Genomic DNA, 14,640 nt, shown 5'->3' on the forward strand with positions numbered 1-14,640 from the left:
GAGCGTTGCGTGAGCGTCGTGTAAAGTCGGAAAAGTCGTCTGCATTGGTGAGTGCCATGTTTGGGGAGCGTTTCGTAGTTTGCGCAGTGCAATGGAGACGCGGAAACGTGTTGTGGCCCAGTCTTTTGCAGTTGGACGACAAGAGTGGTACACAGTAGTAAAGTGCGAGGCAGTGAGTTGGCATGAACAGTCGAGTGCACAATGGGGCTTCAGATGTGCTTGTTACCTGAGGCGCGGTGTGATTGCCGACAAGGAGTGAAAACGGAGCAATTTGTGACTGTCCTTTCGAGAAATGGCTCTGAGCACTATGGGTCTCAACTGCTGTGGTCATCAGTCGACAGTCCTTTCAGTTTAAGACGTTAAATACAGACGGAATTTGTAGTCGTAACACCAGAACATCGAAACTACTTGGAACTCATGTGTATATGAACGTGACCACGCCTTTGTACACTGGTCCCTTCACCCCTACAAACCAACCAACCATCAGGTCCGTGCACTTAAGAGTAGCAAAGAAAGGAAAACAGCGCAGCTCTGTTGCGCTTGGGGGCGTAGCTCAGTTGGTAGAGCGTTCGCTTTGCATGTGAAAGGTCCCGGGTTCAAGCCCCGGCGCCTCCATGTTTTGTGGACAGTGCATGGTAAGTGTTGGTCGCGGCGAGCCTAAAGACACGCAAGATGTTGCAAAGCCAGCGTCACAGACTCATATGATGTATACTGACGTAAGGAGCGCTAGACGTAAATGTGAGGACCGGCTGTTGTCGAGGTGTCATCGACTGCAAATCTGTCTTAGGTATAACGGCCTAACCTCAATGAAGTCTAGAGAGTGGACAACACGTCCGTCTTACTCAGAGTGGTGGCCGAACGCTATTTTCGACGTTGTGCGTGCCACTTTAATTTTGGCCAACTACGATTCGATACAGAATGCAGAAAACCTGAAAGACACCCTCGCGGCCACATTGAGAGTAGTGTTTGTCTGCGGAATAATGAGAGTGCAAGGGTCTGTGGTATTGATATGGTTGTATGTAGCACTATTTGTCATCAGGGGGCGTAGCTCAGATGGTAGAGCGCTCGCTTAGCATGCGAGAGGTACTGGGATCGATACCCAGCGCCTCCAGAATTTTTAACACACCAACATGTCCACACTGCCATGCAAGTGGAATAATTCACAGCCAGCGAATGTGTCAAGGCAGATACGAGCGAACGATTAGCAGCCACAATTGGCAAGCGTACTGTTACGCGCAAGAAGCACCCTCCTCCCACCGCTACACTGAATTTAGAAACAGTACAAGTCCTCCCTTAAGATTCTCAAACCTATGTCGGAAAGATCTGCCTTGCGCCGAGTTCACAAAAATCCCACTGCACATTCCCATTCTTTACGTGCAGTCGGCTGCTACTGGTGTTGCTAGTTGTGACTGCTGATGACAGATGCCGTAGCAATCAATTCATGGAGTGAGTTGTATGTTTTGCGATACTCTGTCTCTGACAAGCAAGCAGAGGTGACATAGGCGCGAACACGGGAAGGTTGCAGCCCCTCGCTGCCTGCAGACACCGAGCAGCCACACTAGGTGGGCGGCCTAAGCCGTAGGCGAAATGTGCTCACTCGCTTGGGCGCGACGTCAAGCTCTAAATAAGGCTGTCACTAGCGTGAGCGTTGCGTGAGCGTCGTGTAAAGTCGGAAAAGTCGTCTGCATTGGTGAGTGCCATGTTTGGGGAGCGTTTCGTAGTTTGCGCAGTGCAATGGAGACGCGGAAACGTGTTGTGGCCCAGTCTTTTGCAGTTGGACGACAAGAGTGGTACACAGTAGTAAAGTGCGAGGCAGTGAGTTGGCATGAACAGTCGAGTGCACAATGGGGCTTCAGATGTGCTTGTTACCTGAGGCGCGGTGTGATTGCCGACAAGGAGTGAAAACGGAGCAATTTGTGACTGTCCTTTCGAGAAATGGCTCTGAGCACTATGGGTCTCAACTGCTGTGGTCATCAGTCGACAGTCCTTTCAATTTAAGACGTTAAATACAGACGGAATTTGTAGTCGTAACACCAGAACATCGAAACTACTTGGAACTCATGTGTATATGAACGTGACCACGCCTTTGTACACTGGTCCCTTCACCCCTACAAACCAACCAACCATCAGGTCCGTGCACTTAAGAGTAGCAAAGAAAGGAAAACAGCGCAGCTCTGTTGCGCTTGGGGGCGTAGCTCAGTTGGTAGAGCGTTCGCTTTGCATGTGAAAGGTCCCGGGTTCAAGCCCCGGCGCCTCCATGTTTTGTGGACAGTGCATGGTAAGTGTTGGTCGCGGCGAGCCTAAAGACACGCAAGATGTTGCAAAGCCAGCGTCACAGACTCATATGATGTATACTGACGTAAGGAGCGCTAGACGTAAATGTGAGGACCGGCTGTTGTCGAGGTGTCATCGACTGCAAATCTGTCTTAGGTATAACGGCCTAACCTCAATGAAGTCTAGAGAGTGGACAACACGTCCGTCTTACTCAGAGTGGTGGCCGAACGCTATTTTCGACGTTGTGCGTGCCACTTTAATTTTGGCCAACTACGATTCGATACAGAATGCAGAAAACCTGAAAGACACCCTCGCGGCCACATTGAGAGTAGTGTTTGTCTGCGGAATAATGAGAGTGCAAGGGTCTGTGGTATTGATATGGTTGTATGTAGCACTATTTGTCATCAGGGGGCGTAGCTCAGATGGTAGAGCGCTCGCTTAGCATGCGAGAGGTACTGGGATCGATACCCAGCGCCTCCAGAATTTTTAACACACCAACATGTCCACACTGCCATGCAAGTGGAATAATTCACAGCCAGCGAATGTGTCAAGGCAGATACGAGCGAACGATTAGCAGCCACAATTGGCAAGCGTACTGTTACGCGCAAGAAGCACCCTCCTCCCACCGCTACACTGAATTTAGAAACAGTACAAGTCCTCCCTTAAGATTCTCAAACCTATGTCGGAAAGATCTGCCTTGCGCCGAGTTCACAAAAATCCCACTGCACATTCCCATTCTTTACGTGCAGTCGGCTGCTACTGGTGTTGCTAGTTGTGACTGCTGATGACAGATGCCGTAGCAATCAATTCATGGAGTGAGTTGTATGTTTTGCGATACTCTGTCTCTGACAAGCAAGCAGAGGTGACATAGGCGCGAACACGGGAAGGTTGCAGCCCCTCGCTGCCTGCAGACACCGAGCAGCCACACTAGGTGGGCGGCCTAAGCCGTAGGCGAAATGTGCTCACTCGCTTGGGCGCGACGTCAAGCTCTAAATAAGGCTGTCACTAGCGTGAGCGTCGTGTAAAGTCGGAAAAGTCGTCTGCATTGGTGAGTGCCATGTTTGGGGAGCGTTTCGTAGTTTGCGCAGTGCAATGGAGACGCGGAAACGTGTTGTGGCCCAGTCTTTTGCAGTTGGACGACAAGAGTGGTACACAGTAGTAAAGTGCGAGGCAGTGAGTTGGCATGAACAGTCGAGTGCACAATGGGGCTTCAGATGTGCTTGTTACCTGAGGCGCGGTGTGATTGCCGACAAGGAGTGAAAACGGAGCAATTTGTGACTGTCCTTTCGAGAAATGGCTCTGAGCACTATGGGTCTCAACTGCTGTGGTCATCAGTCGACAGTCCTTTCAATTTAAGACGTTAAATACAGACGGAATTTGTAGTCGTAACACCAGAACATCGAAACTACTTGGAACTCATGTGTATATGAACGTGACCGCGCCTTTGTACACTGGTCCCTTCACCCCTACAAACCAACCAACCATCAGGTCCGTGCACTTCAGAGTAGCAAAGAAAGGAAAACAGCGCAGCTCTGTTGCGCTTGGGGGCGTAGCTCAGTTGGTAGAGCGTTCGCTTTGCATGTGAAAGGTCCCGGGTTCAAGCCCCGGCGCCTCCATGTTTTGTGGACAGTGCATGGTAAGTGTTGGTCGCGGCGAGCCTAAAGACACGCAAGATGTTGCAAAGCCAGCGTCACAGACTCATATGATGTATACTGACGTAAGGAGAGCAAGACGTAAATGTGAGGACCGGCTGTTGTCGAGGTGTCATCGACTGCAAATCTGTCTTAGGTATAACGGCCTAACCTCAATGAAGTCTAGAGAGTGGACAACACGTCCGTCTTACTCAGAGTGGTGGCCGAACGCTATTTTCGACGTTGTGCGTGCCACTTTAATTTTGGCCAACTACGATTCGATACAGAATGCAGAAAACCTGAAAGACACCCTCGCGGCCACATTGAGAGTAGTGTTTGTCTGCGGAATAATGAGAGTGCAAGGGTCTGTGGTATTGATATGGTTGTATGTAGCACTATTTGTCATCAGGGGGCGTAGCTCAGATGGTAGAGCGCTCGCTTAGCATGCGAGAGGTACTGGGATCGATACCCAGCGCCTCCAGAATTTTTAACACACCAACATGTCCACACTGCCATGCAAGTGGAATAATTCACAGCCAGCGAATGTGTCAAGGCAGATACGAGCGAACGATTAGCAGCCACAATTGGCAAGCGTACTGTTACGCGCAAGAAGCACCCTCCTCCCACCGCTACACTGAATTTAGAAACAGTACAAGTCCTCCCTTAAGATTCTCAAACCTATGTCGGAAAGATCTGCCTTGCGCCGAGTTCACAAAAATCCCACTGCACATTCCCATTCTTTACGTGCAGTCGGCTGCTACTGGTGTTGCTAGTTGTGACTGCTGATGACAGATGCCGTAGCAATCAATTCATGGAGTGAGTTGTATGTTTTGCGATACTCTGTCTCTGACAAGCAAGCAGAGGTGACATAGGCGCGAACACGGGAAGGTTGCAGCCCCTCGCTGCCTGCAGACACCGAGCAGCCACACTAGGTGGGCGGCCTAAGCCGTAGGCGAAATGTGCTCACTCGCTTGGGCGCGACGTCAAGCTCTAAATAAGGCTGTCACTAGCGTGAGCGTCGTGTAAAGTCGGAAAAGTCGTCTGCATTGGTGAGTGCCATGTTTGGGGAGCGTTTCGTAGTTTGCGCAGTGCAATGGAGACGCGGAAACGTGTTGTGGCCCAGTCTTTTGCAGTTGGACGACAAGAGTGGTACACAGTAGTAAAGTGCGAGGCAGTGAGTTGGCATGAACAGTCGAGTGCACAATGGGGCTTCAGATGTGCTTGTTACCTGAGGCGCGGTGTGATTGCCGACAAGGAGTGAAAACGGAGCAATTTGTGACTGTCCTTTCGAGAAATGGCTCTGAGCACTATGGGTCTCAACTGCTGTGGTCATCAGTCGACAGTCCTTTCAATTTAAGACGTTAAATACAGACGGAATTTGTAGTCGTAACACCAGAACATCGAAACTACTTGGAACTCATGTGTATATGAACGTGACCGCGCCTTTGTACACTGGTCCCTTCACCCCTACAAACCAACCAACCATCAGGTCCGTGCACTTCAGAGTAGCAAAGAAAGGAAAACAGCGCAGCTCTGTTGCGCTTGGGGGCGTAGCTCAGTTGGTAGAGCGTTCGCTTTGCATGTGAAAGGTCCCGGGTTCAAGCCCCGGCGCCTCCATGTTTTGTGGACAGTGCATGGTAAGTGTTGGTCGCGGCGAGCCTAAAGACACGCAAGATGTTGCAAAGCCAGCGTCACAGACTCATATGATGTATACTGACGTAAGGAGAGCAAGACGTAAATGTGAGGACCGGCTGTTGTCGAGGTGTCATCGACTGCAAATCTGTCTTAGGTATAACGGCCTAACCTCAATGAAGTCTAGAGAGTGGACAACACGTCCGTCTTACTCAGAGTGGTGGCCGAACGCTATTTTCGACGTTGTGCGTGCCACTTTAATTTTGGCCAACTACGATTCGATACAGAATGCAGAAAACCTGAAAGACACCCTCGCGGCCACATTGAGAGTAGTGTTTGTCTGCGGAATAATGAGAGTGCAAGGGTCTGTGGTATTGATATGGTTGTATGTAGCACTATTTGTCATCAGGGGGCGTAGCTCAGATGGTAGAGCGCTCGCTTAGCATGCGAGAGGTACTGGGATCGATACCCAGCGCCTCCAGAATTTTTAACACACCAACATGTCCACACTGCCATGCAAGTGGAATAATTCACAGCCAGCGAATGTGTCAAGGCAGATACGAGCGAACGATTAGCAGCCACAATTGGCAAGCGTACTGTTACGCGCAAGAAGCACCCTCCTCCCACCGCTACACTGAATTTAGAAACAGTACAAGTCCTCCCTTAAGATTCTCAAACCTATGTCGGAAAGATCTGCCTTGCGCCGAGTTCACAAAAATCCCACTGCACATTCCCATTCTTTACGTGCAGTCGGCTGCTACTGGTGTTGCTAGTTGTGACTGCTGATGACAGATGCCGTAGCAATCAATTCATGGAGTGAGTTGTATGTTTTGCGATACTCTGTCTCTGACAAGCAAGCAGAGGTGACATAGGCGCGAACACGGGAAGGTTGCAGCCCCTCGCTGCCTGCAGACACCGAGCAGCCACACTAGGTGGGCGGCCTAAGCCGTAGGCGAAATGTGCTCACTCGCTTGGGCGCGACGTCAAGCTCTAAATAAGGCTGTCACTAGCGTGAGCGTCGTGTAAAGTCGGAAAAGTCGTCTGCATTGGTGAGTGCCATGTTTGGGGAGCGTTTCGTAGTTTGCGCAGTGCAATGGAGACGCGGAAACGTGTTGTGGCCCAGTCTTTTGCAGTTGGACGACAAGAGTGGTACACAGTAGTAAAGTGCGAGGCAGTGAGTTGGCATGAACAGTCGAGTGCACAATGGGGCTTCAGATGTGCTTGTTACCTGAGGCGCGGTGTGATTGCCGACAAGGAGTGAAAACGGAGCAATTTGTGACTGTCCTTTCGAGAAATGGCTCTGAGCACTATGGGTCTCAACTGCTGTGGTCATCAGTCGACAGTCCTTTCAATTTAAGACGTTAAATACAGACGGAATTTGTAGTCGTAACACCAGAACATCGAAACTACTTGGAACTCATGTGTATATGAACGTGACCGCGCCTTTGTACACTGGTCCCTTCACCCCTACAAACCAACCAACCATCAGGTCCGTGCACTTCAGAGTAGCAAAGAAAGGAAAACAGCGCAGCTCTGTTGCGCTTGGGGGCGTAGCTCAGTTGGTAGAGCGTTCGCTTTGCATGTGAAAGGTCCCGGGTTCAAGCCCCGGCGCCTCCATGTTTTGTGGACAGTGCATGGTAAGTGTTGGTCGCGGCGAGCCTAAAGACACGCAAGATGTTGCAAAGCCAGCGTCACAGACTCATATGATGTATACTGACGTAAGGAGAGCAAGACGTAAATGTGAGGACCGGCTGTTGTCGAGGTGTCATCGACTGCAAATCTGTCTTAGGTATAACGGCCTAACCTCAATGAAGTCTAGAGAGTGGACAACACGTCCGTCTTACTCAGAGTGGTGGCCGAACGCTATTTTCGACGTTGTGCGTGCCACTTTAATTTTGGCCAACTACGATTCGATACAGAATGCAGAAAACCTGAAAGACACCCTCGCGGCCACATTGAGAGTAGTGTTTGTCTGCGGAATAATGAGAGTGCAAGGGTCTGTGGTATTGATATGGTTGTATGTAGCACTATTTGTCATCAGGGGGCGTAGCTCAGATGGTAGAGCGCTCGCTTAGCATGCGAGAGGTACCGGGATCGATACCCAGCGCCTCCAGAATTTTTAACACACCAACATGTCCACACTGCCATGCAAGTGGAATAATTCACAGCCAGCGAATGTGTCAAGGCAGATACGAGCGAACGATTAGCAGCCACAATTGGCAAGCGTACTGTTACGCGCAAGAAGCACCCTCCTCCCACCGCTACACTGAATTTAGAAACAGTACAAGTCCTCCCTTAAGATTCTCAAACCTATGTCGGAAAGATCTGCCTTGCGCCGAGTTCACAAAAATCCCACTGCACATTCCCATTCTTTACGTGCAGTCGGCTGCTACTGGTGTTGCTAGTTGTGACTGCTGATGACAGATGCCGTAGCAATCAATTCATGGAGTGAGTTGTATGTTTTGCGATACTCTGTCTCTGACAAGCAAGCAGAGGTGACATAGGCGCGAACACGGGAAGGTTGCAGCCCCTCGCTGCCTGCAGACACCGAGCAGCCACACTAGGTGGGCGGCCTAAGCCGTAGGCGAAATGTGCTCACTCGCTTGGGCGCGACGTCAAGCTCTAAATAAGGCTGTCACTAGCGTGAGCGTCGTGTAAAGTCGGAAAAGTCGTCTGCATTGGTGAGTGCCATGTTTGGGGAGCGTTTCGTAGTTTGCGCAGTGCAATGGAGACGCGGAAACGTGTTGTGGCCCAGTCTTTTGCAGTTGGACGACAAGAGTGGTACACAGTAGTAAAGTGCGAGGCAGTGAGTTGGCATGAACAGTCGAGTGCACAATGGGGCTTCAGATGTGCTTGTTACCTGAGGCGCGGTGTGATTGCCGACAAGGAGTGAAAACGGAGCAATTTGTGACTGTCCTTTCGAGAAATGGCTCTGAGCACTATGGGTCTCAACTGCTGTGGTCATCAGTCGACAGTCCTTTCAATTTAAGACGTTAAATACAGACGGAATTTGTAGTCGTAACACCAGAACATCGAAACTACTTGGAACTCATGTGTATATGAACGTGACCGCGCCTTTGTACACTGGTCCCTTCACCCCTACAAACCAACCAACCATCAGGTCCGTGCACTTCAGAGTAGCAAAGAAAGGAAAACAGCGCAGCTCTGTTGCGCTTGGGGGCGTAGCTCAGTTGGTAGAGCGTTCGCTTTGCATGTGAAAGGTCCCGGGTTCAAGCCCCGGCGCCTCCATGTTTTGTGGACAGTGCATGGTAAGTGTTGGTCGCGGCGAGCCTAAAGACACGCAAGATGTTGCAAAGCCAGCGTCACAGACTCATATGATGTATACTGACGTAAGGAGAGCAAGACGTAAATGTGAGGACCGGCTGTTGTCGAGGTGTCATCGACTGCAAATCTGTCTTAGGTATAACGGCCTAACCTCAATGAAGTCTAGAGAGTGGACAACACGTCCGTCTTACTCAGAGTGGTGGCCGAACGCTATTTTCGACGTTGTGCGTGCCACTTTAATTTTGGCCAACTACGATTCGATACAGAATGCAGAAAACCTGAAAGACACCCTCGCGGCCACATTGAGAGTAGTGTTTGTCTGCGGAATAATGAGAGTGCAAGGGTCTGTGGTATTGATATGGTTGTATGTAGCACTATTTGTCATCAGGGGGCGTAGCTCAGATGGTAGAGCGCTCGCTTAGCATGCGAGAGGTACTGGGATCGATACCCAGCGCCTCCAGAATTTTTAACACACCAACATGTCCACACTGCCATGCAAGTGGAATAATTCACAGCCAGCGAATGTGTCAAGGCAGATACGAGCGAACGATTAGCAGCCACAATTGGCAAGCGTACTGTTACGCGCAAGAAGCACCCTCCTCCCACCGCTACACTGAATTTAGAAACAGTACAAGTCCTCCCTTAAGATTCTCAAACCTATGTCGGAAAGATCTGCCTTGCGCCGAGTTCACAAAAATCCCACTGCACATTCCCATTCTTTACGTGCAGTCGGCTGCTACTGGTGTTGCTAGTTGTGACTGCTGATGACAGATGCCGTAGCAATCAATTCATGGAGTGAGTTGTATGTTTTGCGATACTCTGTCTCTGACAAGCAAGCAGAGGTGACATAGGCGCGAACACGGGAAGGTTGCAGCCCCTCGCTGCCTGCAGACACCGAGCAGCCACACTAGGTGGGCGGCCTAAGCCGTAGGCGAAATGTGCTCACTCGCTTGGGCGCGACGTCAAGCTCTAAATAAGGCTGTCACTAGCGTGAGCGTCGTGTAAAGTCGGAAAAGTCGTCTGCATTGGTGAGTGCCATGTTTGGGGAGCGTTTCGTAGTTTGCGCAGTGCAATGGAGACGCGGAAACGTGTTGTGGCCCAGTCTTTTGCAGTTGGACGACAAGAGTGGTACACAGTAGTAAAGTGCGAGGCAGTGAGTTGGCATGAACAGTCGAGTGCACAATGGGGCTTCAGATGTGCTTGTTACCTGAGGCGCGGTGTGATTGCCGACAAGGAGTGAAAACGGAGCAATTTGTGACTGTCCTTTCGAGAAATGGCTCTGAGCACTATGGGTCTCAACTGCTGTGGTCATCAGTCGACAGTCCTTTCAATTTAAGACGTTAAATACAGACGGAATTTGTAGTCGTAACACCAGAACATCGAAACTACTTGGAACTCATGTGTATATGAACGTGACCGCGCCTTTGTACACTGGTCCCTTCACCCCTACAAACCAACCAACCATCAGGTCCGTGCACTTCAGAGTAGCAAAGAAAGGAAAACAGCGCAGCTCTGTTGCGCTTGGGGGCGTAGCTCAGTTGGTAGAGCGTTCGCTTTGCATGTGAAAGGTCCCGGGTTCAAGCCCCGGCGCCTCCATGTTTTGTGGACAGTGCATGGTAAGTGTTGGTCGCGGCGAGCCTAAAGACACGCAAGATGTTGCAAAGCCAGCGTCACAGACTCATATGATGTATACTGACGTAAGGAGAGCAAGACGTAAATGTGAGGACCGGCTGTTGTCGAGGTGTCATCGACTGCAAATCTGTCTTAGGTATAACGGCCTAACCTCAATGAAGTCTAGAGAGTGGACAACACGTCCGTCTTACTCAGAGTGGTGGCCGAACGCTATTTTCGACGTTGTGCGTGCCACTTTAATTTTGGCCAACTACGATTCGATACAGAATGCAGAAAACCTGAAAGACACCCTCGCGGCCACATTGAGAGTAGTGTTTGTCTGCGGAATAATGAGAGTGCAAGGGTCTGTGGTATTGATATGGTTGTATGTAGCACTATTTGTCATCAGGGGGCGTAGCTCAGATGGTAGAGCGCTCGCTTAGCATGCGAGAGGTACTGGGATCGATACCCAGCGCCTCCAGAATTTTTAACACACCAACATGTCCACACTGCCATGCAAGTGGAATAATTCACAGCCAGCGAATGTGTCAAGGCAGATACGAGCGAACGATTAGCAGCCACAATTGGCAAGCGTACTGTTACGCGCAAGAAGCACCCTCCTCCCACCGCTACACTGAATTTAGAAACAGTACAAGTCCTCCCTTAAGATTCTCAAACCTATGTCGGAAAGATCTGCCTTGCGCCGAGTTCACAAAAATCCCACTGCACATTCCCATTCTTTACGTGCAGTCGGCTGCTACTGGTGTTGCTAGTTGTGACTGCTGATGACAGATGCCGTAGCAATCAATTCATGGAGTGAGTTGTATGTTTTGCGATACTCTGTCTCTGACAAGCAAGCAGAGGTGACATAGGCGCGAACACGGGAAGGTTGCAGCCCCTCGCTGCCTGCAGACACCGAGCAGCCACACTAGGTGGGCGGCCTAAGCCGTAGGCGAAATGTGCTCACTCGCTTGGGCGCGACGTCAAGCTCTAAATAAGGCTGTCACTAGCGTGAGCGTCGTGTAAAGTCGGAAAAGTCGTCTGCATTGGTGAGTGCCATGTTTGGGGAGCGTTTCGTAGTTTGCGCAGTGCAATGGAGACGCGGAAACGTGTTGTGGCCCAGTCTTTTGCAGTTGGACGACAAGAGTGGTACACAGTAGTAAAGTGCGAGGCAGTGAGTTGGCATGAACAGTCGAGTGCACAATGGGGCTTCAGATGTGCTTGTTACCTGAGGCGCGGTGTGATTGCCGACAAGGAGTGAAAACGGAGCAATTTGTGACTGTCCTTTCGAGAAATGGCTCTGAGCACTATGGGTCTCAACTGCTGTGGTCATCAGTCGACAGTCCTTTCAATTTAAGACGTTAAATACAGACGGAATTTGTAGTCGTAACACCAGAACATCGAAACTACTTGGAACTCATGTGTATATGAACGTGACCGCGCCTTTGTACACTGGTCCCTTCACCCCTACAAACCAACCAACCATCAGGTCCGTGCACTTCAGAGTAGCAAAGAAAGGAAAACAGCGCAGCTCTGTTGCGCTTGGGGGCGTAGCTCAGTTGGTAGAGCGTTCGCTTTGCATGTGAAAGGTCCCGGGTTCAAGCCCCGGCGCCTCCATGTTTTGTGGACAGTGCATGGTAAGTGTTGGTCGCGGCGAGCCTAAAGACACGCAAGATGTTGCAAAGCCAGCGTCACAGACTCATATGATGTATACTGACGTAAGGAGAGCAAGACGTAAATGTGAGGACCGGCTGTTGTCGAGGTGTCATCGACTGCAAATCTGTCTTAGGTATAACGGCCTAACCTCAATGAAGTCTAGAGAGTGGACAACACGTCCGTCTTACTCAGAGTGGTGGCCGAACGCTATTTTCGACGTTGTGCGTGCCACTTTAATTTTGGCCAACTACGATTCGATACAGAATGCAGAAAACCTGAAAGACACCCTCGCGGCCACATTGAGAGTAGTGTTTGTCTGCGGAATAATGAGAGTGCAAGGGTCTGTGGTATTGATATGGTTGTATGTAGCACTATTTGTCATCAGGGGGCGTAGCTCAGATGGTAGAGCGCTCGCTTAGCATGCGAGAGGTACTGGGATCGATACCCAGCGCCTCCAGAATTTTTAACACACCAACATGTCCACACTGCCATGCAAGTGGAATAATTCACAGCCAGCGAATGTGTCAAGGCAGATACGAGCGAACGATTAGCAGCCACAATTGGCAAGCGTACTGTTACGCGCAAGAAGCACCCTCCTCCCACCGCTACACTGAATTTAGAAACAGTACAAGTCCTCCCTTAAGATTCTCAAACCTATGTCGGAAAGATCTGCCTTGCGCCGAGTTCACAAAAATCCCACTGCACATTCCCATTCTTTACGTGCAGTCGGCTGCTACTGGTGTTGCTAGTTGTGACTGCTGATGACAGATGCCGTAGCAATCAATTCATGGAGTGAGTTGTATGTTTTGCGATACTCTGTCTCTGACAAGCAAGCAGAGGTGACATAGGCGCGAACACGGGAAGGTTGCAGCCCCTCGCTGCCTGCAGACACCGAGCAGCCACACTAGGTGGGCGGCCTAAGCCGTAGGCGAAATGTGCTCACTCGCTTGGGCGCGACGTCAAGCTCTAAATAAGGCTGTCACTAGCGTGAGCGTCGTGTAAAGTCGGAAAAGTCGTCTGCATTGGTGAGTGCCATGTTTGGGGAGCGTTTCGTAGTTTGCGCAGTGCAATGGAGACGCGGAAACGTGTTGTGGCCCAGTCTTTTGCAGTTGGACGACAAGAGTGGTACACAGTAGTAAAGTGCGAGGCAGTGAGTTGGCATGAACAGTCGAGTGCACAATGGGGCTTCAGATGTGCTTGTTACCTGAGGCGCGGTGTGATTGCCGACAAGGAGTGAAAACGGAGCAATTTGTGACTGTCCTTTCGAGAAATGGCTCTGAGCACTATGGGTCTCAACTGCTGTGGTCATCAGTCGACAGTCCTTTCAATTTAAGACGTTAAATACAGACGGAATTTGTAGTCGTAACACCAGAACATCGAAACTACTTGGAACTCATGTGTATATGAACGTGACCGCGCCTTTGTACACTGGTCCCTTCACCCCTACAAACCAACCAACCATCAGGTCCGTGCACTTCAGAGTAGCAAAGAAAGGAAAACAGCGCAGCTCTGTTGCGCTTGGGGGCGTAGCTCAGTTGGTAGAGCGTTCGCTTTGCATGTGAAAGGTCCCGGGTTCAAGCCCCGGCGCCTCCATGTTTTGTGGACAGTGCATGGTAAGTGTTGGTCGCGGCGAGCCTAAAGACACGCAAGATGTTGCAAAGCCAGCGTCACAGACTCATATGATGTATACTGACGTAAGGAGAGCAAGACGTAAATGTGAGGACCGGCTGTTGTCGAGGTGTCATCGACTGCAAATCTGTCTTAGGTATAACGGCCTAACCTCAATGAAGTCTAGAGAGTGGACAACACGTCCGTCTTACTCAGAGTGGTGGCCGAACGCTATTTTCGACGTTGTGCGTGCCACTTTAATTTTGGCCAACTACGATTCGATACAGAATGCAGAAAACCTGAAAGACACCCTCGCGGCCACATTGAGAGTAGTGTTTGTCTGCGGAATAATGAGAGTGCAAGGGTCTGTGGTATTGATATGGTTGTATGTAGCACTATTTGTCATCAGGGGGCGTAGCTCAGATGGTAGAGCGCTCGCTTAGCATGCGAGAGGTACTGGGATCGATACCCAGCGCCTCCAGAATTTTTAACACACCAACATGTCCACACTGCCATGCAAGTGGAATAATTCACAGCCAGCGAATGTGTCAAGGCAGATACGAGCGAACGATTAGCAGCCACAATTGGCAAGCGTACTGTTACGCGCAAGAAGCACCCTCCTCCCACCGCTACACTGAATTTAGAAACAGTACAAGTCCTCCCTTAAGATTCTCAAACCTATGTCGGAAAGATCTGCCTTGCGCCGAGTTCACAAAAATCCCACTGCACATTCCCATTCTTTACGTGCAGTCGGCTGCTACTGGTGTTGCTAGTTGTGACTGCTGATGACAGATGCCGTAGCAATCAATTCATGGAGTGAGTTGTATGTTTTGCGATACTCTGTCTCTGACAAGCAAGCAGAGGTGACATAGGCGCGAACACGGGAAGGTTGCAGCCCCTCGCTGCCTGCAGACACCGAGCAGCCACACTAGGTGGGCGGCCT

General features: G+C 50.4%; 18 non-coding genes across 18 annotated transcripts; all 18 read left to right on the forward strand.

Annotated features, from left to right (window-relative positions):
• Positions 1-542: 542 nt before the first annotated feature.
• Positions 543-615, forward strand: Trnaa-ugc (transfer RNA alanine (anticodon UGC)). The gene has a single exon. It is a non-coding gene; the product is annotated as a tRNA-Ala (tRNA).
• Positions 616-1,038: 423 nt separating this feature from the next.
• On the forward strand, positions 1,039-1,111 carry Trnaa-agc (transfer RNA alanine (anticodon AGC)). The gene has a single exon. It is a non-coding gene; the product is annotated as a tRNA-Ala (tRNA).
• Positions 1,112-2,185: 1,074 nt separating this feature from the next.
• On the forward strand, positions 2,186-2,258 carry Trnaa-ugc (transfer RNA alanine (anticodon UGC)). Its single transcript has one exon. It is a non-coding gene; the product is annotated as a tRNA-Ala (tRNA).
• Positions 2,259-2,681: 423 nt separating this feature from the next.
• Positions 2,682-2,754, forward strand: Trnaa-agc (transfer RNA alanine (anticodon AGC)). The gene has a single exon. It is a non-coding gene; the product is annotated as a tRNA-Ala (tRNA).
• Positions 2,755-3,817: 1,063 nt separating this feature from the next.
• Trnaa-ugc (transfer RNA alanine (anticodon UGC)) lies at positions 3,818-3,890 on the forward strand. The gene has a single exon. It is a non-coding gene; the product is annotated as a tRNA-Ala (tRNA).
• Positions 3,891-4,313: 423 nt separating this feature from the next.
• Trnaa-agc (transfer RNA alanine (anticodon AGC)) lies at positions 4,314-4,386 on the forward strand. The gene has a single exon. It is a non-coding gene; the product is annotated as a tRNA-Ala (tRNA).
• Positions 4,387-5,449: 1,063 nt separating this feature from the next.
• On the forward strand, positions 5,450-5,522 carry Trnaa-ugc (transfer RNA alanine (anticodon UGC)). The gene has a single exon. It is a non-coding gene; the product is annotated as a tRNA-Ala (tRNA).
• Positions 5,523-5,945: 423 nt separating this feature from the next.
• On the forward strand, positions 5,946-6,018 carry Trnaa-agc (transfer RNA alanine (anticodon AGC)). The gene has a single exon. It is a non-coding gene; the product is annotated as a tRNA-Ala (tRNA).
• A 1,063-nt stretch (positions 6,019-7,081) lies between these two features.
• On the forward strand, positions 7,082-7,154 carry Trnaa-ugc (transfer RNA alanine (anticodon UGC)). The gene has a single exon. It is a non-coding gene; the product is annotated as a tRNA-Ala (tRNA).
• A 423-nt stretch (positions 7,155-7,577) lies between these two features.
• On the forward strand, positions 7,578-7,650 carry Trnaa-agc (transfer RNA alanine (anticodon AGC)). Its single transcript has one exon. It is a non-coding gene; the product is annotated as a tRNA-Ala (tRNA).
• Positions 7,651-8,713: 1,063 nt separating this feature from the next.
• Trnaa-ugc (transfer RNA alanine (anticodon UGC)) lies at positions 8,714-8,786 on the forward strand. Its single transcript has one exon. It is a non-coding gene; the product is annotated as a tRNA-Ala (tRNA).
• A 423-nt stretch (positions 8,787-9,209) lies between these two features.
• On the forward strand, positions 9,210-9,282 carry Trnaa-agc (transfer RNA alanine (anticodon AGC)). Its single transcript has one exon. It is a non-coding gene; the product is annotated as a tRNA-Ala (tRNA).
• Positions 9,283-10,345: 1,063 nt separating this feature from the next.
• On the forward strand, positions 10,346-10,418 carry Trnaa-ugc (transfer RNA alanine (anticodon UGC)). Its single transcript has one exon. It is a non-coding gene; the product is annotated as a tRNA-Ala (tRNA).
• A 423-nt stretch (positions 10,419-10,841) lies between these two features.
• Positions 10,842-10,914, forward strand: Trnaa-agc (transfer RNA alanine (anticodon AGC)). Its single transcript has one exon. It is a non-coding gene; the product is annotated as a tRNA-Ala (tRNA).
• Positions 10,915-11,977: 1,063 nt separating this feature from the next.
• Positions 11,978-12,050, forward strand: Trnaa-ugc (transfer RNA alanine (anticodon UGC)). Its single transcript has one exon. It is a non-coding gene; the product is annotated as a tRNA-Ala (tRNA).
• Positions 12,051-12,473: 423 nt separating this feature from the next.
• On the forward strand, positions 12,474-12,546 carry Trnaa-agc (transfer RNA alanine (anticodon AGC)). The gene has a single exon. It is a non-coding gene; the product is annotated as a tRNA-Ala (tRNA).
• A 1,063-nt stretch (positions 12,547-13,609) lies between these two features.
• Positions 13,610-13,682, forward strand: Trnaa-ugc (transfer RNA alanine (anticodon UGC)). Its single transcript has one exon. It is a non-coding gene; the product is annotated as a tRNA-Ala (tRNA).
• Positions 13,683-14,105: 423 nt separating this feature from the next.
• Positions 14,106-14,178, forward strand: Trnaa-agc (transfer RNA alanine (anticodon AGC)). Its single transcript has one exon. It is a non-coding gene; the product is annotated as a tRNA-Ala (tRNA).
• Positions 14,179-14,640: the final 462 nt, after the last annotated feature.

The sequence above is a fragment of the Schistocerca cancellata genome, chromosome 10 (assembly GCF_023864275.1).
Source record: "Schistocerca cancellata isolate TAMUIC-IGC-003103 chromosome 10, iqSchCanc2.1, whole genome shotgun sequence".
Lineage (NCBI taxonomy): Eukaryota > Metazoa > Arthropoda > Insecta > Orthoptera > Acrididae > Schistocerca > Schistocerca cancellata.